This window comes from Microtus oregoni, unplaced genomic scaffold (assembly GCF_018167655.1).
Source record: "Microtus oregoni isolate MIOR12 unplaced genomic scaffold, Mior012 000051F_ref0000332, whole genome shotgun sequence".
In the NCBI taxonomy this organism is placed as follows: domain Eukaryota; kingdom Metazoa; phylum Chordata; class Mammalia; order Rodentia; family Cricetidae; genus Microtus; species Microtus oregoni.
The window spans coordinates 4,318,508-4,331,410 of record NW_024543811.1 but is presented as its reverse complement, the minus strand read 5'-3'; positions in this window follow the sequence as shown (position 1 = coordinate 4,331,410).

The window sequence follows — 12,903 nt, the reverse complement described above, 5'->3', positions numbered from 1 at the left end:
TGCTCAGTACTCAGGGTGCTGGGTGCTCAGTGCTCAGGGTGCTCGGTGCTCAGTACTCAGGGTGCTCAGTGCTCAGTACTCAGCGTGCTGGGTGCTCAGTGCTCAGGGTGCTGGGTGCTCAGTACTCAGGGTGCAGGGTGCTTAGTACTCAGTGTGCTCGGTCCTCAGTGCTCAGGGTGCTGGGTGCTCAGTACTCAGGGTGCAGGGTGCTCAGTGCTCAGGGTGCTCAGTGCTCAGTACTCAGGGTGCTCGGTGCTCAGTGCTCAGGGTGCTGGGTGCTCAGTGCTCGGGGTGCTGGGTGCTCAGTGCTCAGGTGATCGCTGCTCAGTACTCAGGGTGCTGGGTGCTCAGTGCTCAGGGTGCTGGGTGCTCAGTCCTCAGGGTGCTCAGTGCTCAGGGTGCTGGGTGCTCAGTGCTCAGGGTGCTGGGTGCTCAGTCCTCAGGGTGCTCAGTGCTCAGGGTGCTGGGTGCTCAGTGCTCGGGGTGCTCGGTGCTCAGTACTCAGGGTGCTCAGTGCTCAGTGCTCTGGGTGCTGGGTGCTCAGTGCTCGGGGTGCTGGATGCTCAGTACTCAGGGTGCTGGGTGCTCAGTGCTCAGGGTGCTGGGTGCTCAGTACTCAGTGTGCTGGGTGCTCAGTGCTCAGGGTGCTGGGTGCTTAGTACTCAGGGTGCTGGGTACTCAGTGCTCAGGGTGCTCGGTGCTCAGTACTCGGGGTGCTGGGTGCTCATTCTCAGGGTGCTGGGTGCTCAGTGCTCGCTGTGATGGGTGCTCAGTACTCAGGGTGCTGGTTGCTCAGTGCTCAGGGTGCTGGGTGCTCAGTACTTAGGGTGCTGTGTGCTCAGTGCTCAGGGTGCTGGGTGCTCAGTACTCAGGGTGCTGGGTGCTCAGTGCTCAGGGTGCTGGGTGCTCAGTACTCAGGGTGCTGGGTGCTCAGTGCTCAGGGTGCTGGGTGCTCAGTGCTCAGGGTGCTGGGTGCTCAGTACTCAGGGTGCTGGGTGCTCGGTGCTCAGTACGCTGGGTGCTCAGTACTCAGGGTGCTGGGTGCTCAGTACTCAGGGTGCTGGGTGCTCAGTACTCAGGGTGATCATTGCTCAGGGTGCTGGGTGCTCAGTACTCAGGGTGCTGGGTGGTCAGTACTCAGGGTGCTCAGTGCGCAGTAATCAGGGTGCTCCGTGCTCAGGGTGCTGGGTGCTCAGTGCTCGGGGTGCTTGGTGCTCAGTACTCAGGGTGCTGGGTGCTCAGCGCTCAGGGTGCTGGGTGCTCAGTACTCAGGGTGCTCGGTGCTCGGGGTGCTGGGTGCTCAGAGCTCGGGGTGCTCTTTGCTCAGTACTCGGGGTGCTCAGTACTCAGTACTCAGGGTGCTGGGTGCTCAGTGCTCAGGGTGCTGGGTGCTCAGTACTCAGGGTGCTGGGTGCTCGGCGCTCAGTACGCTGGGTGCTCAGTACTCAGCGTGCTGGGTGCTCAGTACTCAGGGTGCTGGGTGCTCAGTACTCAGGGTGCTCGGTGCTCAGTACTCAGGGTGCTGGGTGCTCAGTGCTCAGGGTGCTGGGTGCTCAGTACTCAGGGTGCTAGGTGCTCAGTGCTCGGGGTGCTCGGTGCTCAGTACGCTGGGTGCTCAGTACTCAGGGTGCTGGGTGCTCAGTACTCAGGGTGCTGGGTGCTCAGTACTCAGGGTTCTGGGTGCTTAGTACTCAGGGTGCTCGATGCTCAGTGCTCGGGGTGCTGGGTGCTCAGTGCTCAGGGTGCTGGGTGCTGAGTACTCAGGGTGCTGGGTGCTTAGTACTCAGGGTGCTCGGTGCTCAGTGCTCGGGGTGCTGGGTGCTCAGTGCTCAGGGTGCTGGGTGCTCAGTTCTCAGAGTGCTGGGTGCTCAGTACTCAGGGTGATCGGTGCTCAGTACTCAGGGTGCTGGGTGCTCAGTGCTCAGGGTGCTCAGTGCTCAGTACTCAGAGTGCTGGGTGCTCAGTGCTCAGGGTGCTCGGTGCTCAGTACTCAGGGTGCTCAGTGCTCAGTACTCAGCGTGCTGGGTGCTCAGAGCTCAGGGTGCTGGGTGCTCAGTACTCAGGGTGCAGGGTGCTTAGTACTCAGTGTGCTCGGTCCTCAGTGCTCAGGGTGCTGGGTGCTCAGTACTCAGGGTGCAGGGTGCTCAGTGCTCAGGGTGCTCAGTGCTCAGTGCTCAGGGTCCTCGGTGCTCAGTGCTCAGGGTGCTGGGTGCTCAGTGCTCGGGGTGCTGGGTGCTCAGTGCTCAGGTGATCGGTGCTCAGTACTCAGGGTGCTGGGTGCTCAGTGCTCAGGGTGCTGGGTGCTCTGTCCTCAGGGTGCTCAGTGCTCAGGGTGCTGGGTGCTCAGTGCTCAGGGTGCTGGGTGCTCAGTCCTCAGGGTGCTCAGTGCTCAGGGTGCTGGGTGGTCAGTGCTCGGGGTGCTCGGTGCTCAGTACTCAGGGTGCTCAGTGCTCAGTGCTCTGGGTGCTGGGTGCTCAGTGCTCGGGGTGCTGGGTGCTCAGTGCTCAGGGTGCTGGGTGCTCAGTGCTCGGGGTGTTGGTTGCTCAGTACTCAGGGTGCTGGGTGCTCAGTACTCAGGGTGCTGGGTGCTCAGTGCTGGGGGTGCTGGGTGCTCAGTGCTCGGGGTGCTGGGTGCTCAGTTCTCGGGGTGCTCGGTGCTCAGTACTCAGGGTGCTGGGTGCTCAGTGCTCGGGGTGCTCAGTACTAATGGTGCTGTGTGTTCAGTGCTCAGGGTCCTGGGTGCTCAGTACTCAGGGTGCTCGGTGCTTAGTACTCAGGATGCTGGGTGCTCAATGCTCAGGGTGCTGGGTGCTCAGTACTCAGGGTGCTAGGTGCTCAGTGCTCGGGGTGCTCGGTGCTCAGTACGCTGGGTGCTCAGTACTCAGGGTGCTGGGTGCTCAGTACTCAGGGTGCTGGGTGCTCAGTACTCAGGGTTCTGGGGGCTTAGTACTCAGGGTGCTCAGTGCTCAGTGCTCGGGTGCTGGGTGCTCAGTGCTCAGGGTGCTGGGTGCTCAGTACTCAGTGTGCTCGGTGCTCAGTGCTCGGGGTGCTGGGTGCTCAGTACTCAGGGTGCTCGGTGCTCAGTACTCAGGGTGCTCAGTGCTCAGTACTCAGGGTGCTGGGTGCTCAGTGCTCGGGGTGCTGGGTGCTCAGTGCTCGGGGTGCTGGGTGCTCAGTGCTCGGGGTGCTGGGTGCTCAGTGCTCAGAGTGCTGGGTGCTCAGTACTCAGGGTGATCCGTGCTCAGTACTCAGGGTGCTGGGTGCTCAGTGCTCAGGGTGCTCAGTGCTCAGTACTCAGGGTGCTGGGTGCTCAGTGCTCAGGGTGCTCGGTGCTCAGTACTCAGGGTGCTCAGTGCTCAGTACTCAGCGTGCTGGGTGCTCAGTGCTCAGGGTGCTGGGTGCTCAGTACTCAGGGTGCAGGGTGCATAGTACTCAGTGTGCTCGGTCCTCAGTGCTCAGGGTGCTGGGTGCTCAGTACTCAGGGTGCAGGGTGCTCAGTGCTCAGGGTGCTCAGTGCTCAGTACTCAGGGTGCTCGGTGCTCAGTGCTCAGGGTGCTGGGTGCTCAGTGCTCGGGGTGCTGGGTGCTCAGTGCTCAGGTGATCGCTGCTCAGTACTCAGGGTGCTGGGTGCTCAGTGCTCAGGGTGCTGGGTGCTCAGTCCTCAGGGTGCTCAGTGCTCAGGGTGCTGGGTGCTCAGTGCTCAGGGTGCTGGGTGCTCAGTCCTCAGGGTGCTCAGTGCTCAGGGTGCTGGGTGCTCAGTGCTCGGGGTGCTCGGTGCTCAGTACTCAGGGTGCTCAGTGCTCAGTGCTCTGGGTGCTGGGTGCTCAGTGCTCGGGGTGCTGGATGCTCAGTACTCAGGGTGCTGGGTGCTCAGTGCTCAGGGTGCTGGGTGCTCAGTACTCAGTGTGCTGGGTGCTCAGTGCTCAGGGTGCTGGGTGCTCAGTACTCAGGGTGCTGGGTACTCAGTGCTCAGGGTGCTCGGTGCTCAGTACTCGGGGTGCTGGGTGCTCATTCTCTGGGTGCTGGGTGCTCAGTGCTCGCTGTGATGGGTGCTCAGTACTCAGGGTGCTGGTTGCTCAGTGCTCAGGGTGCTGGGTGCTCAGTACTTAGGGTGCTGGGTGCTCAGTGCTCAGGGTGCTGGGTGCTCAGTACTCAGGGTGCTGGGTGCTCAGTGCTCAGGGTGCTGGGTGCTCAGTACTCAGGGTGCTGGGTGCTCAGTGCTCAGGGTGCTGGGTGCTCAGTGCTCAGGGTGCTGGGTGCTCAGTCCTCAGGGTGCTGGGTGCTCGGTGCTCAGTACGCTGGGTGCTCAGTACTCAGGGTGCTGGGTGCTCAGTACTCAGGGTGCTGGGTGCTCAGTACTCAGGGTGCTCGGTGCTCAGTACTCAGGGTGCTGGGTGCTCAGTGCTCAGGGTGCTCGGTGCTCAGTACTCAGGGTGCTAGGTGCTCAGTGCTCGGGGTGCTCGGTGCTCAGTACGCTGGGTGCTCAGTACTCAGGGTGCTGGGTGCTCAGTACTCAGGGTGCTGGGTGCTCAGTACTCAGGGTGCTGGGTGCTTAGTACTCAGGGTGCTGGGTGCTCAGTGCTCGGGGTGCTGGGTGCTCAGTGCTTGGGGTGCTCGGTGCTCAGTGCTCGGGGTGCTTGGTTCTCAGTAATCAGGGTGCTTTGTGCTCAGTACTCGTTGTGCTGGGTGCTCAGTGCTCAGGGTGCTGGGTGCTCAGTACTCAGGGTGTTCGGTGCTCAGTGCTCGGGGTGCTGGGTGCTCAGTACTCAGGGTGCTGGGTGCTCAGTACTCAGGGTGCTGGGTGCTCAGTGCTCAGGGTGCTCGGTGCTCAGTACTCACGGTGCTGGGTACTCAGTGCTCACGGTGCTCATTCTCAGGGTGCTGGGTGCTCAGTACTCAGGGTGCTGGGTGCTCAGTGCTCGGGGTGCTGGGTGCTCAGTGCTCGGGGTGCTCGGTGCTCAGTACTCAGGGTGCTGGGTGCTCAGTACTCAGGGTGCTCAGTGCTCGGGGAGCTCGGGGCTCAGTACTCAGGGTGCTGGGTGCTCAGTGCTCGGGGTGCTCGGTGCTCAGTACTCAGGGTGCTGGGTGCTCAGTGCTCAGGGTGCTGGGTGCTCAGTACTCAGGGTTCTGGGTGCTCAGTACTCAGGGTGCTAAGAGCTCAGGGTGCTCAGTGCTCGGGGTGCTGGATGCTCAGTGCTCAGTGCACAGGGTGCTGGGTGCTCAGTCCTCTGGGTGCTGGGTGCTCAGTTCTCTGGGTGCTCAGTGCTCAGTACTCAGGGTGCTGGGTGCTCGGTGCTCAGTACGCTGGGTGCTCAGTACTCAGGGTGCTGGGTGCTCAGTACTCAGGGTGCTGGGTGCTCAGTACTCAGGGTGCTCGGTGCTCAGTACTCAGGGTGCTGGGTGCTCAGTGCTCAGAGTGGTGGGTGCTCAGTACTCAGGGTGCTCTGTGCTCAGTGCTCAGTGCTCAGTGTGCTCAGTGCTCAGGCTGCTGGGTGCTCAGGGTGCTGGGTGCTCAGTGCTCGGGGTGCTGGGTGCTCAGTGCTCAGGTTACTGGGTGCTCAGTGCTCGGGGTGCTGGGTGCTCAGTGCTCAGGGTGCTGGGTGCTCAGTGCTCGGGGTGCTCGGTGCTCAGTACTCAGGCTGCTGGGTGGTCAGTCCTCGGGGTGCTGGGTGCTCAGTTCTCTTTGTGCTCAGTCCTCAGTACTCAGGGTGCTGGGTGCTCAGTACTCAGGGTGCTGGGTGCTCAGTACTCAGGGAGCTCAGTGCTCGGGGTGCAGGGTGCTCAGTACTCAGGGTGCTGGGAGCTCAGTACTCAGGGTGCTCAGTACTCAGGGTGCTGGGTGCTCAGTGCTTGGGGTGCTGGGTGCTCAGTACTCAGGGTGCTGGGTGCTCAGTGCTCAGGGTGCTGGGTGCTCAGTGCTCGGCGTGCTGGGTGCTCATTCTCGGGGTGCTGGGTGCTCAGTACTCAGGGTGCTGGGTGCTCAGTGCTCGGGGTGCTCGGTGCTCAGTACACAGGGTGCTGGGTGCTCAGTGCTCGGGGTGCTGGGTGCTCAGTACTCAGGGTGCTGGGTGCTCAGTGCTCAGTACTCACCGTGCTGGGTGCTCAGTGCTCAGAGTGTTGGGTGCTCAGTAATCAGGGTGCAGGGTGCTCAGTGCTCAGTGCTCAGGGTGCTCAGTGCTCAGGGTGCTGGGTGCTCAGGGTGCTGGGTGCTCAGTGCTCGGGGTGATGGGTGCTCAGTGCTCAGGATGCTGGGTGCTCAGTGCTCAGTGCTCAGGGTGCTGGGTGCTCAGTGCTCAGTGCTCAGGGTGCTGGGTGTTCAGTACTCAGGGTGCTGGGTCCTCAGTAATCAGGGTGCTGGGTGCTCAGTGCTCAGGGTGCTGGGTGCTCAGTGCTCAGGGTCCTGGGTGCTCAGTACTCAGGGTGCTGGGTGCTCAGTACTCAGGGTGCTCGGTGCTCAGTGCTCAGGGTGCTGGGTGCTCAGTGCTCGGTGTGCTGGGTGTTCAGTACTCAGGGTGCTGGGTGCTCAGTACTCAGGGTGCTGGGTGCTCAGTGCTCAGGGTGCTGGGTGCTCAGTGCTCAGGGTGCTGGGTGCTCAGTACTCAGGGTGCTGGGTGCTCAGTGCTCAGGGTGCTGGGTGCACATTGCTCGGGGTGCTGGGTGCTCAGTTCTCGGGGTGCAGGGTGCTCAGTGCTCAGGGTGCTGGGTCTCAGTGCTCGGGGTACTGGGTACTCAGTGCTCAGTACACAGGGTGCTGTGTGCTCAGTGCTCAGGGTGCTGGGTGCTCAGTGCTCAGTACTCAGGGTGCTGGGTGCTCAGTGCTCAGGGTGCTGTGTGCTCAGTACTCAGGGTACTCGGTGCTCAGTACTCAGGGTGCTGGGTGCTCAGTGCTCGGGGTGCTGGGTACTCAGTGCTCAGTACTCAGGGTGCTGGGTGATCAGTGCTCAGGGTGCTGGGTGCTCAGTACTCAGTGTGCTGGGTGCTCAGTACTCAGGGTGCTGGGTGCTCAGTACTCAGGGTGCTCGGTGCTCAGTACTCAGGGTGCTGGGTGCTCAGTGCTCAGGGTGCTAGGTCCTCAGTGCTCGGGGTGCTGGGTGCTCAGTGCTCAGGGTGCTGGGTGCTCAGTACTCAGGGAGCTGGTTGCTCAGTACTCGGGGTGCTGGGTGCTCAGTACTCAGGATGCTGGGTGCTCAGTACTCTGGGTGCTGGGTGCTCAGTGCTCAGTACTCAGGGTGCTGGGTGCTCAGTGCTCAGGGTGCTAGGTCCTCAGTGCTCGGGGTGCTGGGTGCTCAGTGCTCGGGGTGCTGGGTGCTGAGTGCTCGGGGTGCTGGGTGCTCAGTTCTCGGGGTGCTCGGTGCTCAGTACTCAGGGTGCTGGGTGCTCAGTGCTCCGGGTGCTCAGTACTCAGGGTGCTGTGTGTTCAGTGCTCAGGGTGCTGGGTGCTCAGTACTCAGGGTGCTCGGTGCTTAGTACTCAGGATGCTGGGTGCTCAGTACTCGGGGTGCTCGGTGCTCGGTGCTCAAGGTGCTGGGTGCTCAGTACTCAGGGTGATCATTGCTCAGGGTGCTGGGTGCTCAGTACTCAGGGTGCTGGGTGGTCAGTACTCAGGGTGCTCAGTGCTCAGTAATCAGGGTGCTCCGTGCTCAGGGTGCTGGGTGCTCAGTGCTCGGGGTGCTCGGTGCTCAGTACTCAGGGTGCTGGGTGCTCAGCGCTCAGGGTGCTGGGTGCTCAGTACTCAGGGTGCTCGGTGCTCGGGGTGCTGGGTGCTCAGAGCTCGGGGTGCTCTTTGCTCAGTACTCGGGGTGCTCAGTACTCAGTACTCAGGGTGCTGGGTGCTCAGTGCTCAGGGTGCTGGGTGCTCAGTACTCAGGGTGCTGGGTGCTCGGCGCTCAGTACGCTGGGTGCTCAGTACTCAGCGTGCTGGGTGCTCAGTACTCAGGGTGCTGGGTGCTCAGTACTCAGGGTGCTCGGTGCTCAGTACTCAGGGTGCTGGGTGCTCAGTGCTCAGGGTGCTGGGTGCTCAGTACTCAGGGTGCTAGGTGCTCAGTGCTCGGGGTGCTCGGTGCTCAGTACGCTAGGTGCTCAGTACTCAGGGTGCTGGGTGCTCAGTACTCAGGGTGCTGGGTGCTCAGTACTCAGGGTTCTGGGTGCTTAGTACTCAGGGTGCTCGATGCTCAGTGCTCGGGGTGCTGGGTGCTCAGTGCTCAGGGTGCTGGGTGCTGAGTACTCAGGGTGCTGGGTGCTTAGTACTCAGGGTGCTCGGTGCTCAGTGCTCGGGGTGCTGGGTGCTCAGTGCTCAGGGTGCTGGGTGCTCAGTTCTCAGAGTGCTGGGTGCTCAGTACTCAGGGTGATCGGTGCTCAGTACTCAGGGTGCTGGGTGCTCAGTGCTCAGGGTGCTCAGTGCTCAGTAGTCAGAGTGCTGGGTGCTCAGTGCTCAGGGAGCTCGGTGCTCAGTACTCAGGGTGCTCAGTGCTCAGTACTCAGCGTGCTGGGTGCTCAGAGCTCAGGGTGCTGGGTGCTCAGTACTCAGGGTGCAGGGTGCTTAGTACTCAGTGTGCTCGGTCCTCAGTGCTCAGGGTGCTGGGTGCTCAGTACTCAGGGTGCAGGGTGCTCAGTGCTCAGGGTGCTCAGTGCTCAGTGCTCAGGGTCCTCGGTGCTCATTGCTCAGGGTGCTGGGTGCTCAGTGCTCGGGGTGCTGGGTGCTCAGTGCTCAGGTGATCGGTGCTCAGTACTCAGGGTGCTGGGTGCTCAGTGCTCAGGGTGCTGGGTGCTCAGTCCTCAGGGTGCTCAGTGCTCAGGGTGCTGGGTGCTCAGTGCTCAGGGTGCTGGGTGCTCAGTCCTCAGGGTGCTCAGTGCTCAGGGTGCTGGGTGGTCAGTGCTCGGGGTGCTCGGTGCTCAGTACTCAGGATGCTCAGAGCTCAGTGCTCTGGGTGCTGGGTGCTCAGTGCTCGGGGTGCTGGGTGCTCAGTGCTCAGGGTGGTGGGTTCTCAGTACTCAGGGCGCTCAGTTCTCAGGGTGCTGGGTGCTTAGTGCTCTGGGTGCTGGGTACTCAGTGCTCAGTAAACAGGGTGCTGGGTGCTCAGTGCTCGGGTGCTGGGTGCTCAGTACTCAGGGTGCTGGGTGCTCAGTGCTCAGGGTGCTGGGTGCTCAGTACTCAGTGTGCTGGGTGCTCCGTGCTCAGGGTGCTGGGTGCTCAGTACTCAGGGTGCTGGGTACTCAGTGCTCAGGGTGCTCGGTGCTCAGTACTCGGGGTGCTGGGTGCTCATTCTCAGGTTGCTGGGTGCTCAGTGCTCGCTGTGATGGGTGCTCAGTACTCAGGGTGCTGGGTGCTCAGTGCTCAGGGTGCTGGGTGCTCAGTACTCAGGTTGCTGGGTGCTCAGTGCTCAGGGTGCTGGGTGCTCAGTACTCAGGGTGATGGGTGCTCAGTGCTCAGGGTGCTGGGTGCTCAGTACTGAGGGGGCTGGGAGCTCAGTGCTCAGGGTGATCGGTGCTCAGTACTCAGGGTGCTGGGTACTCAGTGCTCAGGGTGCTGGGTGCTCAGTGCTCAGGCTGCTGGGTGCTCAGTGCTCAGGGTGCTGGGTGCTCAGTGCTCGGGGTGCTGGGTGCTCAGTGCTCAGGTGATCGGTGCTCAGTACTCAGGGTGCTCAGTGCTCAGGGTGCTGGGTGCTCAGTGCTCAGGGTGCTGGGTGCTCAGTCCTCAGGGTGCTCAGTGCTCAGGGTGCTCGGTGCTCAGTGCTCGGGGTGCTCAGTGCTCAGTACTCAGGGTGCTCAGTGCTCAGTGCTCTGGGTACTGGGTGCTCAGTGCTCGGGGTGCTGGGTGCTCAGTGCTCAGGGTGCTGGGTTCTCAGTACTCAGGGTGGTCAGTTCTCAGGGTGCTGGGTGCTCAGTGCTCGGGGTGCTGGGTGCTCAGTGCTCAGTACTCAGGGTGCTGGGTGCTCAGTGCTCGGGGTGATGGGTGCTCAGTGCTCAGTACTCAGGGTGCTGGGTGATCAGTGCTCAGGGTGCTGGGTGCTCAGTACTCAGTGTGCTGGGTGCTCAGTACTCAGGGTGCTGGGTGCTCAGAACTCAGGGTGCTCGTTGCTCAGTACTCAGGGTGCTGGGTGCTCAGTGCTCAGGGTGCTAGGTCCTCAGTGCTCGGGGTCCTGGGTGCTCAGTGCTCAGGGTGCTGGGTGCTCAGTGCTCAGGGTGCTGGGTGCTCAGTACTCAGGGTGCTAGGTGCTCAGTGCTCAGATTGCTCGGTGCTCAGTACTCGGGGTGCTGGGTGCTCATTCTCAGGGTGGTGGGTGCTCAGTACTCGGGATGATGGGTGCTCAGTACTCAGGGTGCTGGGTGCTCAGTGCTCAGGGTGCTGGGTGCTCAGTACTCAGGGTGCTGGGTGCTCAGTGCTCAGGGTGCTGGGTGCTCAGTACTCAGGGTGCTGGGTGCTCAGTGCTCAGGGTGCTGGGTGCTCAGTACTCAGGGGGCTGGGAGCTCAGTGCTCAAGGTGATCGGTGCTCAGTACTCAGGGTGCTGGGTGCTCAGTGCTCAGGGTGCTGGGTGCTCAGTGCTCAGGGTGCTGGGTGCTCAGTACTCAGGGTGCTGGCTGCGCGGTGCTCAGTACGCTGGGTGCTCAGTACTCAGGGTGCTGGGTGCTCAGTACTCAGGCGCTGGGTGCTCAGTACACAGGGTGCTCGGTGCTCAGTACTCAGGGTGCTGGGTGCTCAGTGCTCAGGGTGCTGGGTGCTCAGTACTCAGGGTGCTAGGTGCTCAGTGCTCGGGGTGCTCGGTGCTCAGTACGCTGGGTGATCAGTACTCAGGGTGCTGGGTACTCAGTACTCAGGGTGCAGGGTGCTCAGTGCTCGGGGTGCTGGGTGTTCAGTAATCAGGGTGCTGGGTGCTCAGTACTCGTTGTGCTGGGTGCTCAGTGCTCATGGTGCTGGGTGCTCAGTACTCAGAGTGCTTGGTGCTCAGTGCTCGGGTTGCTGGGTGCTCAGTACTCAGGGTGCTCGGTGATCAGTACTCAGGGTGCTCAGTGCTCAGTACTCAGGGTGCTGGGTGCTCAGTGCTCGGGGTGCTGGGTGCTCAGTGCTCGGGGTGCTGGGTGCTCAGTGCTCGGGGTGCTGGGTGCTCAGTGCTCAGAGTGCTGGGTGCTCAGTACTCAGGGTGCTCAGTTCTCAGTACTCAGGGTGCTTTGTGCTCAGTACTCAGGGGGCTCAGTGCTCAGTACTCAGAGTGCTGGGTGCTCAGTGCTCGGGGTGCTGGGTGCTCAGTGCTCGGGGTGCTGGGTGCTTAGTGCTCGGGGTGCTGGGTGCTCAGTGCTCAGAGTGCTGGGTGGTCAGTACTCAGGGTGCTCAGTTCTCAGTACTCAGGGTGCTTTGTGCTCAGTGCTCAGGGTGCTCAGTGCTCAGTACTCAGAGTGCTGGGTGCTCAGTGCTCAGGGTGCTCGGTGCTCAGTACTCAGGGTGCTCAGTGCTCAGTACTCAGCGTGCTGGGTGCTCAGTGCTCAGGGTGCTGGGTGCTCAGTACTCAGGGTGCAGGGTGCTCAGTGCTCAGGGTGCTCAGTGCTCAGTACTCAGGGTGCTCGGTGCTCAGTGCTCAGGGTGCTCGGTGCTCAGTGCTCAGGGTGCTGGGTGCTCAGTGCTCGGCTTGCTGGGTGCTCAGTGCTCGGGGTGCTGGGTGCTCAGTGCTCGGGGTGCTGGGTGCTCAGTGCTCAGAGTGCTGGGTGCTCAGTACTCAGGGTGATCCGTGCTCAGTACTCAGGGTGCTGGGTGCTCAGTGCTCAGGGTGCTCAGTGCTCAGTACTCAGGGTGCTGGGTGCTCAGTGCTCAGGGTGCTCGGTGCTCAGTACTCAGGGTGCTCAGTGCTCAGTACTCAGCGTGCTGGGTGCTCAGTGCTCAGGTTGCTGGGTGCTCAGTACTCAGGGTGCAGGGTGCTTAGTACTCAGTGTGCTCGGTCCTCAGTGCTCAGGGTGCTGGGTGCTCAGTACTCAGGGTGCAGGGTGCTCAGTGCTCAGGGTGCTCAGTGCTCAGTACTCAGGGTGCTCGGTGCTCAGTGCTCAGGGTGCTGGGTGCTCAGTGCTCGGGGTGCTGGGTGCTCAGTGCTCAGGTGATCGCTGCTCAGTACTCAGGGTGCTGGGTGCTCAGTGCTCAGGGTGCTGGGTGCTCAGTCCTCAGGGTGCTCAGTGCTCAGGGTGCTGGGTGCTCAGTGCTCAGGGTGCTGGGTGCTCAGTCCTCAGGGTGCTCAGTGCTCAGGGTGCTGGGTGCTCAGTGCTCGGGGTGCTCGGTGCTCAGTACTCAGGGTGCTCAGTGCTCAGTGCTCTGGGTGCTGGGTGCTCAGTGCTCGGGGTGCTGGATGCTCAGTACTCAGGGTGCTGGGTGCTCAGTGCTCAGGGTGCTGGGTGCTCAGTACTCAGTGTGCTGGGTGCTCAGTGCTCAGGGTGCTGGGTGCTCAGTACTCAGGGTGCTGGGTACTCAGTGCTCAGGGTGCTCGGTGCTCAGTACTTGGGGTGCTGGGTGCTCATTCTCAGGGTGCTGGGTGCTCAGTGCTCGCTGTGATGGGTGCTCAGTACTCAGGGTGCTGGTTGCTCAGTGCTCAGGGTGCTGGGTGCTCAGTACTTAGGGTGCTGGGTGCTCAGTGCTCAGGGTGCTGGGTGCTCAGTACTCAGGGTGCTGGGTGCTCAGTGCTCAGGGTGCTGGGTGCTCAGTACTCAGGGTGCTGGGTGCTCAGTGCTCAGGGTGCTGGGTGCTCAGTGCTCAGGGTGCTGGGTGCTCAGTACTCAGGGTGCTCGGTGCTCGGTGCTCAGTACGCTGGGTGCTCAGTACTCAGGGTGCTGGGTGCTCAGTACTCAGGGTGCTGGGTGCTCAGTACTCAGGGTGCTCGGTGCTCAGTACTCAGGGTGCTGGGTGCTCAGTGCTCAGGGTGCTCGGT